We start from the raw sequence: 13,815 nt of genomic DNA, 5'->3' as shown, positions 1-13,815 counted from the left end.
TTCCACCACTGGCTCCCTGTGGCATGCTGGGGAAACCACCTCTCTGATCCTCAGCTTTATTATCTACAAAGCAGTAATAAATCAGACTTCCTTAACAGAGTTACTGTTAAGTTAAAATGAGATGACAAATATGTGTAAAGCACTTGCCCAGAACAGGAAAGGCACTTATAATTAACTGATAATCACTGTTATTGTTATATGACCTCAGGCACAAAGTTTTTAAAAGTCATGCATGGGTGCTCCTACAGGCGTTATGGCGAGCCTAAAGAGAGAGATAAAAGAAAAAAAAACAGACCTGCTGTCAACAAAAATAAAGAGCAGATAATGGGAATAGGGAAGCCCTAGTTCAGATAGCAAAAGCCAGATTTATACAACCCATTTTGGCCCATATAAAGAAAGAGAGAGGAAGACTTGCTTTCTGACAGCATGCTAACACTCATATCCTTATACAAGACTGATGTTGTTTTAAAATAAGCTGTGAAGGAGGACGCCTGGGTGGCTCAGTCAGTTAAACGTCTGCCTTTGGCTCAGGTCATCATCCCAAGGTCCTGGGACTGAATCCTGCATTAGGATCCTTGCTCAGAGGGGAGTCTGTTTCTCTCTCTCCCTCTGCCTGCCGCTGCCCCTGCTTGTGCTCTCTCTCTTTTGCTCTCTGACAAATAAATAAATAAAATCTTAAAAGAAAAAGTCGTGAAGGACATGGAATACAGGGACTCCCCTTTGTATAAATGGCTAGCCCAGGCTTCTCCTTAGGGAAAAGACAATTTTCCTATCATTTCAGTTCCCTGTGCAGGCTAATTATCTAAATACTGGCAGTAGAAATTATCCAAATATGCCAGAGATCATATGAGGAACATTATGCTATGAAGGCACCATCTCAAGACCATCCTCATGGGAAAAGGTGACATTTATTACTTTTATGAAAAACAGCAGACAGCAATGAATGATCTGGCATTCCCTAAAAAAGCTTAAAGTCAGGGTGGGCCTCTGCAAAGGTATCCCAGGGATGATTATACTATATATGCTGCCTACTTTAACTCTGGACCATTTAAGCGCTCCCTGGAGCCTATGAGGAGGCAGACCCCTTAGGAGCTAAAAACAAATACTAGTCCAGTTGATTTAAGTGCAATCGAAGACCCTGCTGCCTCTGAAATTAGTAACCCAAAGTGCTATATACTTGGCTGCCACTGAAATAATGAGTCTCTGCTATGAGCTGACTTTTGACAAGATATATGTAGCTCCACTGCCTGATAAAAGCTCCCAACAAATCTGGTTAAAAAGAATAGACTCCCCCCATAAGGGAAGTATAATCAGTGTCATATTGACAATATTTGTGACAAGTAGCTCATGCTACCTGGTTTACTTGGGAACCATTACAGTTCGGATCCTTTGCAGGGGTGATCACAGACTGGGTAAGCATGTAATTTACCCCAACTGTTTTGAGGAGGATGTACTACAGAATAAACTGTAGGCTTTAAAGGCACTGGTCCCCGCAAATGACATTTCTATGAGCCTCCCTGACAAGAGTCAGGGCAGTCGTCCTTTCTTTCCCTATTTACCTAAATCACCAAGAGGATCCCCTCTTCTGTTACACGTTCACTCACGTGGAAGAGCTAGCAGACTCTCTAAAACACTTTCCAAAAGACATCCTTCACAATTCAGCCTAGGGAGGGGTTACAAAAAGGAAAAAGATTGCTTTCATCATCTGTGACCCTCCCAGACTCAGCTCAGTCAGCCTCCACTGTACTGAAAGACGTGGCAAGTATTAAAAGGGAAAATGGAGGGGGGGGGTGTCTGGGTGGCTCAGGCAGTTAAGCATCCGACTCTTGATTTCAGCTCAGGTCATGATCTCAGGGTCGTGGGATCAAGCCCCACATCGAGCTTCACACTCAGTATGGAGTCTGCTTGAGACTCATTCTCTTCTTTTCCCTCTGCCCCTCCCCCAACTTGTGCTCACTCAGTTGCTTTCCTTTGCTCCCAAATAAAATCTTTTTTTTTTTTTTTAAAAGGGAGAATGGGAAGTGGGGGAAAAACACAAGGTGTTGCTTAGTCTAACCCACCCATTTTTTTACCCCATTTTCATACCCTAATGGAACATTTATGATACTTTATGCTCTTACTGTTTCTTTATTCCTTTCTTTACTTTCATAAGAATGACAGTTCCATGATGGCAGAACTCTGTTATTATCTAGAATAGTCTCTGGCAACTAGTAAGCACTTAATAACTGTCTGTTTAGAGGAAGGGAGGAAGTGCCACATCACAACCATTTCTTCTCTACCCCCAACTGGGGAACCTCCACCCAAACCACTGGCAACTTACCAAGAATTCCCAACTGCATCACAAGGACATCCATGGCAATGGCGTTTCATTCTGGCTTGCTGATGAACCCACTGGGCAAGAAGCCTCAACATAAATGACAGGTAGGTCTTAGTGTTGCTCTTGACCAATGACAAGGTTCTGGCTGCCCAGGAATCTGCATTTTTAACAGGCATCCCAGGTGATTTTCTGTGTAAAAAATTTTTACACCATGAACACTCCCTTCACTGGGCAAGAACAAACTATTATAAAAATCTTTCAGTGTGCTGGGGCACCTGGGTGGCTCAGTGGGTTAGAGCCTCTGCTTTCAGCTCAGGTCATGATCCCAGGGTCCTGGGATCGAGCCCCGCATCGGGCTCTCTGCTCAGCGGGGAGCCTGCCTCCCCGCCCCCCACCTGCCTCTCTGCCTACCTGTGATCTCTGCCTGTCAAATAAATAAATAAAAATCTTTATAAAAAAATCTTTCCGTGTGGAATAAAAAACATTTCTGTCTTACATGGCCTCCTTGGACTCAGATGGAACCTAGAGGAAGCACTGGGTAGAAGACACAGCACTGGCTTACATCCAAATCTATTTCCTACACCAACCAGCTATAATCTTGGGCAAGATAAGCAATTCCCTCATCTGCAAAAATGGAAGAATGAAAAAAGGAAAGGTTCTCATTACTTTCAAACATAGTCTAAACATTTTAAGACATTTTTTTATTCATACTGTGATGGGGAAAATATCAAGTAATCACCTAACACCAACTAAGACCACCTTCCCTGCCCTTTCCCACTAACTGTTCTAGCCCGCCAAAGCCACTAGCCACTTACCAAGACTTCACAATGAGTAGATAACCATGCGCAGGACATTGATCTAAGCCTCTCCCAATTCTCTAGTAACCTCACTGGGCCAGGCAGGGTTCAATATACCTCTTCACCAGTGGCATGGCTTCTGATCACACTTGGTGCCACCTGGAGAATAGCAAGAAGGAAGAAGAAACAAATGTTAAGACCGAATAGCCAAGGTTTGAGATACAGCTTTGATTTAGTTTTACCACCTTAGTCAAGTCATCCAGCCCATACCATGGACCTCAGATTTTGCTCTCTACTTTATCTGGCAGACTGTTGCAATGTCAACAATTACTATTTAATAATAATTCCTGTATCCATTTTAAATGAGATTAACTTGGATACTGAGACACCAAGTAACCACCTATATCAAAGTGTTAGAACTCAGATATTAACTCATGCTGATCTTCCTAACTGCCTACAAGTCTTTTCCCCTCTTTAGACCCTCTGAGTGGGGGTAAACTTGATTCCTTGGGGGTCCTTCTCTGTCTAGCAGTTATGACCCTCCATTCTGTAATTCTAGCTAAAAGAGCTTCCTAAAAGCGGATGAAACCTCCATCTATCTGGTCATTGGATGGCATTTGGTTCACATTAATGAGGAAAGGTAACAAAACCCTGGGCTCTGGGCCAAGGCCTGTCATTCACAGTCTCAATTCCCACCAGGACTCACTTTAACTGTGTATGAAAAGGAATTAAACTATCTATTGCCTTATTCGATGCTCAGGTTACCAAAATGATCAAAGGGAGCTAGGCAGGCCAATGGCTACTCCCCTATCTCCCAAGACTCATCCACTAGGAAGAATGGGACTCTGAGACCTAAGACCCACACAGGATTAAGCCAAAGATCCCCAAGGGTCCTTTCTTTCTAAGAAAGCAGCCTAATGCCTCTAAGTTTCCCAGTCCCCAGCTGCTCAGCATGAAAAGCAACCCAGAAATCTGGCAATTCAGCAATGGCCCACAGCCCAAGCTATTAAAATGATTAGATGCTGTCAGCACCAGCAAATGCAACTAGGTTTCTTGTTACCCAGTGAGAGGCAGACAACCCTTGAACCCCAGGAAAATTCAAGGAGCAGTTTTTCAGGGCTCATTTTTAACTACTGCATTCCCTGTCGGCAAAAATGTCTTAGAATCTACTAGTAATCATGAGAGCCAGGCAAAAAGCTCTCCCACCATAAGTGGGGAATATTTCATGCTGCCAGGCATTGGGGAAAGGGAGCAGGAGCCTTGATCAGCTCGAGCCATCTCTTTATTGGATAAAGTAAAGCAGCTGTTACTAGACAAAGATCTGCACACCTACAAGCAGCAGCAGCCACTAGCAACTGAGCTTATTACAGCCGTGAGGGACAAGAACAGGAAAGAAATTTGTATAGGGCATAATTGGGAAATAATGGCAAATGTAAATGTAGACACCTACTATGAACTGCCTGCACTAAGGAGCCAAGAACAGAAAGTGGTTGGTAGTTAATGCCTCTCTCTGAAGACAGAGATCTTATTTCCACCACTCCCTTCTCCCACTCCACCTAGCTCTTTGCTAAACTAAACTACTCCAGTTCCCAGCCCCCTTGCCACTCAATTTATTCCACTTCTGTTTAAGTCAACAAATTTCAAAATGGGAATACTTTCCATGTTTGACTAACTTTGAAGTCATAAATGTACACTATGAAAAAAATTCCAGAAATACGTTAAGGATGGAAAGTAAAAATCGCAGAATCCCAGGAAGTTTAACACTTGGGGTATGTTTCTCCAATTACTTTCATGTACACAAACATTAATTTTTATTTCACAAAAACTGGATGAAAACCATATTATTGCCCTCTAGCTTTTTTTTTCAATTAATATACTTGAGAATCTTCCCAAGTAAAATATTCATCTACAAGACTATTTTTATTTTTAATGCCATGTTGTAATATTACATGAATAATATTTTACCTATCCAAATGATCACTCATGAATAGCTAAGGTTTTTTTTCCCCACTTTTTATTGCTATGAACGTTGTAAACATTCCCATACCTACATCTTTCAGGATATCCTTAGAATATTTCTTTAGGATTTCTTTAGAATATTTTGGGGTATATCCCTAGAAATGAAACTGTGTGGTCAAAAGACATATAATACTTATTTTGCCATAATATATATAGCCAAACTGCCCCTACAAAGAACTACACTGAAACTGGATAACCCCACCAACACCAGTAACATTTTTTTAGTATTTGCCCATGTGATAGGTATTAAATGCAATAATACATTTTTTATGAATTCAAACATTACTAGGAGAATTACAAAGATGAGTAAGATACAGTCTCTGCCCTTGAGACTAAATGAAGGGAGACAGACAGAAACTGGTAACGTTTACCATTATCAATGTTCATGATGAAGAGAAATTAGAGTTCAGTTTGTGGTGCTTCCTAAAATGACTCTGCGGCTATTGCTAATAGAAAAGGTCCAAAAGAGTATTATTTGACAGTACTCCAAATTAAAAATCCATCTTCTAATATTCTAAGGAGTTGTGCTAATCCTCAATCATCTAGGTGGCATTTTTATGTGACTTCATTGTTTTTCCTTCATCAAGTCTAAGTTAAGAACCAAGTAGAAGCTGCTGGGAAAATGACCCATTTCCCTGCCCCACCCCCCACCAGCCCCAGGCAGTAAAGTGAATGAAGTGTAGGTGATGTTTTATTGGAAGGATTCATTGGCACTGGACCAGGACTTCCATCTTTCCTTCTCCTACCATTTCCAGTAAACAGTGAGCTATAACCATTTTCCTTAAGACGTCAAATGGCTTCTCTCCCTGGAATCTCACTGCCAGGCAGATCTGCTTACACATAGTTAGGCTGCAGTAGTATCCATTCCAACTTGGGAAATACAGATAAAAATAAAAAGAAACTATTTTTTTTAGTACCATGTGGGTCAGATACAGATGAGCTCAAAGTGGACACCACCACAATCATTTTAAAAACCTATCCGACAAAGATGGATGAATATGCAATAAAACAAATACAGCAAAATGTTAATTGCAACATCCAATTGGTAGGTAGATAGGTTTTCAATATACAATTCTTCAACTTTTCTGTATGTATATTTAAAATTTTTCTATAATAAGATGCTGGGAAAAATCCAATAAGCAGCTCAAAAAACAATGCTGTGAGGGCCCTTCCTACCATTTTACTCCTAGAATGAGACTATTCTATATTCTCTCTTTTTTGTTTGTTTGTTTTAGATATAGCTTTCTTGAATTGGACTTGGGAGCTCTCAACTTTTTAATGACATGAAATGAATCACATTATACCCAGAGGCAGGTTACCAAGACAATGTGTGGAAGGTTAGGGAGGGTAAAGGGAAAGGCCCTAAGCTCTTGGAAGTCCAGGCTTCCTAACTGGACTTCCTAACTTCTGAGTATTTCAGAAACCCCATTTCTTTGTCTGTTAGCATTCAGACCTGGTAAACATTTGCCTTGGCCTACCTTTCTGTTTTAGCTCACATCAGTTTGTTACTTTCCATATTCTCACTGCAAAGAGCTGTGCAGGAAGGAGGGGGTCAAGGGATAAGGCACCAAGGTATGATATGGCCACATTCTTCAGTTAGGATTTAACAAAATGAGTTTCTAGAGATGAAGCTCCAAACTTGATGCTGAAGTACATGGTATAACTGACTAACTGCTGGACCCTGGTGGAGGCCTTATAATCAATCTAGCTTGAAGTGTGTTCTAGCTGGCCCACCTGTAAAATAGGAAAAAGACCTGTTATAAAGAATAATGAATGAGGTAAATAAATGAGTTTCTGAGATGCTAAAAATATCTTTGGTGAATGGAAAGGAACATGAAACCATCACCGTCGCTTAGTGATCCAAAGCAGGGTAGGCAATGTTTTTCTGTAAAGGACAGGCCTTATGGGCCACCAGGTCTCTGATGTACTCAACGCTGCTGCTGCAGGACAGAAAGGCCACAGACAAAATATCAACAAATAACATGTGTTCCAAAAAAACTTTATTTGCAAAACAAGGCAGTCCATGGGCTGCATTTGCCTACCCCTCATCTAGAACGTGCAGTCCTACCTAGGAACACCACTTGAAGGATGACCTGAGGAGGACTGAAAAGGGGATGAGTCTACAGATAGGAACCATTTAGCGCACCCTGGGCAGTGAGGATGAGGCTCCTGATCTGGCAGCTATCACCCAGGTCCCACCAAGGAAGAGGATGTCAGCAGCAGTAACGGTAGCAACATCTGTAAGTACCAAGGACTGAAATCCAAACACAAAAATAGCATTATCTCAGAAAAACTCTTTATATACATAACTAGAAAGGAACAGCACGTTTCTGACCACATGCGTTGTGAATAACAGTTGACAGTCCAGAGCCTGTGGAGATCACCTTAGCAGGCACACGATAAATGTTTGTTGATGACTCATTCATTTATTCATCCAATAAACATTTACTGAGGCCTACTAATGTGCCAGGCTGGGCTCTGAAGAAGACACTGTCCCTGCCCTCAAGGAGCTTACAGTCTAACTGAGAACATAGGAAGGGAGATAGGCATATACACAGACAATTACAATACAACCTGGTAAGTGCTGCAACACTTATCAGGTTGTATTATAATGGCCGATGTAAAATTTCTTTCCAGGGGGCGCTGCTCCAGGCTGCTGCTGGCTGTAACATCAAGAGTGGGAGGAAGAGATTGTAGAAATCAAAGGTTAAGGCTTTTAGGCTATTTCAAATACCCACGCTCTCCCTAACTCCTGATCAGAGAGATAGGTTTGGGAACTAGACACTGGCCATGATGTAAAATGGGACTCCCACGCTTCAGACAGAGACATCCAGTAAAGGCTCTTCTCAACTACCTCCTCTACAATACAAGCTCTGTTGTTTTGTTTTGCTTATTACACATCTGTGAACCTCCCCCCAACAGGCAGTAAGCCTCCTTTAACACCTGCAACTAACAAAATGCTGAAAAATGGGGGCTTATAACTACCTGGATTAACCCAGTGTAATTCGATAGCAAAAAGCAGTAAGTAACAAATCACTGGGCACCTCTAAATCCTATAATCCCCACCCTTCACTGAAAAAGTAAACATCAGAATGCTATTAAATATATGAGATAGTATAGAGCCCATAGATTGGGAATGATAATTTAGAAAGCTTGACTTAATAAATATAATTAAACAGATTCTCTGGAACCCCAAATAAGAGACCCAGCTTCAGGAAATGTTTTAAGACACCTCACCCCCCAAATTTTAAGAATATCTAAATTACCTACATAATAGTAAATAACAAAATAAATAAGAAATATGAAACAAGGAGGTAATACAATTTTCCCAACCACTTTTCAACATTGAGTGATAATAAGAGACTCGAGGAGAGATTACTAGTGTTAACTAATCACTTGGTTCAGATGGCTTTATACAAAGACAGGATGGAATTTTTCTGTGCCCCATACTGTTCTTAATAAGGCCTAGGGTTTTAATGGCTCTTCTGTCTCTGCAACCAGCAAACTGAGCTGATGACATCAACAGATTGTTGCCATTTAACACTGAGGTCCCCATCTTCGGACCCAATGTCTTCAAGGCCACTTTTATATGCTTAACATACTACTTCCCCCTGAAGTCTTCTTATTGCTCTTGCCTACATTGTTCCATTCTGCCACTGTCAGCCCACACTCACAGTGCCTTCTCAGGTGTTACAGTCTGTTTCTCCTAGCATTTTACACCCCTGAAGAGTTCAATGTTATCTATAAATGTGGACATCACAGTATGTCCACATCCTCCTCCAGAACACTCCTAAGTATTCAAAATAAGATCAGTCCCCGAACGGATGGGGGGGAGGGTTCTACTGCTTTGTGTCTTGTCTAAGTTGGTTTCTTATTAGGGACAAAATGTTGCCATGTCTTCTTCCCACACCCAAAGCCAGGGTGTACCAATGCTATGCAGCAGCACTCAAGACTGCTCTCTATTTAAATAAAAACACAGGGCTATCTATTTAAAGGACAGACAAATGTTATCTCAAAATGGCTACCAAGAACCTGATATGTATCCCATTAAACAGTTGTCTTTGGAATCACAAACATTTCTTAACACTCAATGGCAACATATACCAGGAGTATATGTGCAACAAATCACGTTTGTTATTTGCAATAAATGACAGAGGATAATAGATCCTTATACAGAACACATAATACAGAGCTCTTACAAATACATAACATTCAGACACAAATCGAATAGTTCACAAAGAGCTAATAATTAACATTTGAGAGTCTGGCCTCACCAGGAATCAGAGAAATGGATAGTAAAACAAAGACACCATTCTCTTACATATAAGGTAGCAAAAAATTTTTTTCTAAATACCTAAGTAGATGGGTACAAAAAAATGACATAATTTTTTTTTTAAATATTTTATTTATTTGACAGAGAGAGATCACAAGTGGAGAGAGAGAGAGAGAGGAGGAAGCAGGCTCCCTGCCTAGCAGAGAGCCCGATGCGGGACTCGATCCCAGGACCCCGAGATCACGACCCGAGCCGAAGGCAGAGGCTCAACCCACTGAGCCACCCAGGCAGCCCCAAATGACATAATTTTTTGAATGTTACTATATAGCAAATCTTTATAACGTTCTAACTTTTTGATGAACAATTCTAATTCTGGAACTCCATTCTATAAAGAAATAACTCAAAATAAACAAACAATAAAAACTAAATGAAATTGAAAAGACATTCATTACATCATTTAAAATACTGAAAATTCAAAAATATTTCCATACAAGTAGACACCATGAAACCACTAGATGACAAATGCAAACAATGTTTAACGTGGAAAAATGCATGCTATAATGTTAAACACAAAACACAACGTAAAATAGTACAAATACATGATCAACTGTAGAAAAATGCAGGGAATGAAAAGACGTGAACACATTTATAAACACTGGGTCATCTCTGGGCAGTGAAATTACAGATCCTTTCCCCCCAAACTTGATGGTTATCCTCAGATAAAGCTACAATGAATATGTACCAAATTTCTAGATTGAGGGAACTATTCAAACTTAAACAATGGAAGAAAAATTACAAAATAGACAGATATTTGACCACTTGCTTTCGAATCTCTACTAACCCAAAATTTAAAAACAAAAATTAAAAGGCAAACAATAACCTGATGTATGTAACACTGCAGAAATCTGAGTAATAGCCTTTATCTGAAGAACACTTTCAAATAGAACAATAACACTAAACTAAAACTCCAATAGATAAATCAGTATAAGACCTGAACTAACATCACACCAAAGAAAATTAAACTAAAAATAAAGGAGTCCAAACTCACTCATAACCAAAGAAATGCAAAATTAAAACACTACTGTTTTTTATCCATAACATATTTTTTAAAACAAACACCACTCAATGCCTGTGTGAGTAAAAACTGGTATGACCTTTTCAGAATGAAATCTGTCAATACATACTGAGTGTTAAAAACGCTGACAATAGTAATTCCACTTCAGCGAATCCATCCTAACCAATAATAAAAAAGAAATGCATGTATTTTCAGTCTTTTATTATAAGAAAAAAATTCTCCTTTATTATTGAACATTTGCATTAACACACCAAAACATTAATAATGGGTAACCAAAAAAAAAAAAAAAATCTCTACTGCAGCAAAAGACTGCTGTCTCAAAGCATTTGACCAGATCTCAAATCAGGCAAAACAAGAAGGGTGTGTCCAGTCTGCGGCAGTCGGCCATTTTAAGCCCTCTGCAGAACAAAAAGCATAGAAGACAAGGGTAGATAAGGATGGCCACCCCGATAGGCTCCAAATCAACAATTCTTTACTTTTTGTCTTCTCCATATGTAGCCCTGTAGCCCTGTACAATGCACTGAATAAAAAGCGGCCAAGAGCAAACAGGTCGCCTTTCTTAAACAGCACAGGTAAATTACAAACAAAATTTGAAATCATAAAAGAAGGGTATTTTAAATTTTGAACCCTCATTTCAGGGTAATAAAGCATAATGTTTAAGAGCACAGCATTATGGAGTTATACAACTTGGATAAAAATCCAGTTTCAGCCATCCAAATGGATGTAAAGCCTTGGGCAAATTACTTAATCTTATGTGCCCCCCACATTTCTCATTTGTAAAATATGAAAAATGGTACTGCTATTTCATAAGATTGTCGAGAGTACTAAATGAGTTAAGGCATGTGTAAAAGCATGTAGACCAGCACCTGGCATATAGTTTTATGTGCTACAGACATTTAAACAGAATTATTACTATAGAGAAATGGGCTCAGAGAAGGAAAAGGACCAGTATGAGATAACTGCGAGGATTATTGGGCAACCGCGGTCTCTTCTATTTTGAATCCTGTGCCCTCTGTGCTACATATTTAAGTGCTAAACTATTAGTTTTAGCGATTTACAGTAGAAATTCATTGACAGCCCTCTGAGATCCACGACAGTACAGCTACCTAAAAAAATCTTTGCCCTGGTTCAAGTTTTACAGAAAAAAAAATAATTTAGAGGAAAGGATATGAACCTAGATCACCTTCATACCATCATTACCATCTGCCCAAATTCTAGGTTTAAAGTGTAACAAGCACTTGGAAACACAGCCAAATCCTCACACCAGTATTCTGCAGTGGGGGAAATCAAGGGCTTCTAACCAACATAACAATAAATTCTCACAATACTGCAATCACTGTGTTCTGCTGCTCTGATGGGACGAGAGAATGTGTCCAGAGACAAGTACGGCGGCCCACAGTCTGACAGAGAGCCCTCCAAATGTGTATTGCCGGAATGTGGCCTGGCTCCAGTGCTCCAATTTTATGCATTTCCTACACACAGTCAGCTGCCGAAACCTTTTAGACAGTCATCTCCCCATTTTCAAACCCACATATTATCAATGGGCCACTGAAAGGCTAAGATTCTGGGTGAATTTCCGGTGGATTTGGCCACAGCCTAAGACATCTCCCAGTCGACAGATCCCTTCACCCAACCAGAAAGGTAGATTCTACTTCTCTGCAGGGCCCCCTAGCCCAAGATGGCCAAGCAAAGACAACTTACCTCCCCCCTCGCCATTTTGCAATCTTAATTACACCCACGGCGCGCGCCTCCCCTCCCAGTCATTCCGTCTGAAATACGCCTGCGCCCCTCTCTCACCCTAAAGCCAACAGTCACAATGTCGTCTCAAGTACGCATGCGCGCCTTCACTTTCCCTCCCAACTGTGTACTAGAAACTTTGCTTTCTTAGTTACGCATTCGACACCCTGCCCCCGCCCCCCGCAACGCCCCAAGCTTGCGCGTGCTCACCTCCCCTCTCCCCAACTGGGGCCCCTTCCCTCCGCATCAGGGCCTTCTCAAATATACAAGCGCGATCCCGCGCCTCCCCCAACCTCTCAAATACACATGCGCACCAAGCCCGTCCTCTATGCCCAGCCCTCCCTCCTCCGTTTCTTATATATACTTGCCTGATGCATGTATATATATCGGTAAAGCTGTGCCCCACTACTCAAGGAGGGACACTACCAGCATTTCCTAATGGGGGTCCGTGTGATACACTAGGGAAATGGAAACACTGCAGGTGACTGCAGAGAGCAAATCTCGACGGAATCCGCCCCGGCCCCCAGGGAGGAGCTGGAGGACCCTCAGTCTCCGTAATAAGACCCACTACCCAGAACAAAGGCAAAGAAAGCTCTCATAATTGGATAAGCCTACACCTAAGGCCCATCCTTTAAATACACCTCTGCTACGTAAGGGACCCCAAATTTTTTAACAACGTTATGGAAAATACCGACGCTCATGTGCCTCAACCATGATTAGAGTAAAGGAGTCTACAGCCTTTCACAATGGAAAGTACACTCTCAACATCCTTTTGTAGGTTTGAGACCGATGCTGTCCCCCACTTTTTCCTCTCGTGAACCGGGAGAATACTCAGATTAAGGATCTCCCCGTCCCGAGTTCCCTCCGCCGCCCTCCATGTTCTTCTCCTACCTTCTGGCTGAATCGAGCGTCGTAGCACGAATTCTTAGTGCTGGCCGCCGAAAGAGAAGGTAGAGGGAGCAGCGGCACAGATTCCGCGGGTCTAAGGTGGCTACACAGGCCAAGGTAGAACTGGACAGACGAAAGAAAACCAGTGGCGCCTTAAACCGCAGTGCTGATGCAAGTTAAAGGACTGCCTCTCCGGGATCGCCGCAGTAGGCTTCTGGCGCATGCGCTGAGTACGCCCTCTTCTATCCACCCCCACCCGTTACCGCCTTTCGGAGGTTAACCCTGCGGCCTTCACCTTTTCCTCAGCGCCGGGGTCCCTAGCCCATCCGGCCTCTTCCACGTTTTCTCCCCTTGGTCTCACCGGCCTCCGTCACTATCCCTTCTTCAGCCCATCCTTCCTTCATCAATGCCTCTCCTATTCTTAGCTCACCATTTCATTACCAAGTCTCCCCGTTGGCTGCCTTTATTTGCTCTTTTTGTTCTTTTCGTTGTTGTATAAGTTTTATTGAGACAAAATTTTGTGTCTTACAGTGCACCAACTTAAGGTGTACAATGCAATGGATTGTAGTATATTCAGAGTTGTACAGCCGGCACCGTGATTTTAGAATTTTTCATTAATCCAAAAAGAAACCTCATGCCATTAGCATATCTTTGTGTTCTTTACATTTTTGTTTAAACATGTAATGTTTTAACATTGACATTTTATTTT

General features: G+C 41.5%; 1 long non-coding RNA gene across 11 annotated transcripts in view; it reads right to left on the bottom strand.

Moving 5' to 3' along the window:
• LOC111160892 overlaps window positions 1-13,256 on the bottom strand; it is a 48,851-nt gene extending 35,595 nt beyond the window's left edge. For 7 of the 11 annotated variants that reach the window (XR_002641507.1, XR_002641510.1, XR_002641514.1 and 4 more), the window contains exons 1-3: window positions 13,110-13,255; window positions 3,133-3,273; window positions 2,321-2,506 (exon numbers count right to left, since the gene is read on the bottom strand). This is a non-coding gene — a long non-coding RNA (uncharacterized LOC111160892). Of the gene's footprint in view, window positions 1-2,320; window positions 2,507-3,132; window positions 3,274-7,279; window positions 7,322-12,182; window positions 12,226-13,109 lie in introns of those variants that run through there. The other 4 variants (XR_002641511.1, XR_002641508.1, XR_002641509.1 and 1 more) reach the window with 4 other exon arrangements.
• Between the last annotated feature and the right edge of the window lie 559 nt (window positions 13,257-13,815).

This window comes from Enhydra lutris, unplaced genomic scaffold (genome assembly GCF_002288905.1).
Source record: "Enhydra lutris kenyoni isolate GAN:26980312 unplaced genomic scaffold, ASM228890v2 scaffoldscaffold79, whole genome shotgun sequence".
Lineage (NCBI taxonomy): Eukaryota > Metazoa > Chordata > Mammalia > Carnivora > Mustelidae > Enhydra > Enhydra lutris.
The sequence above is the reverse complement of the archived record's forward strand: the minus strand, read 5'-3'. Positions and strand labels throughout refer to the sequence as shown.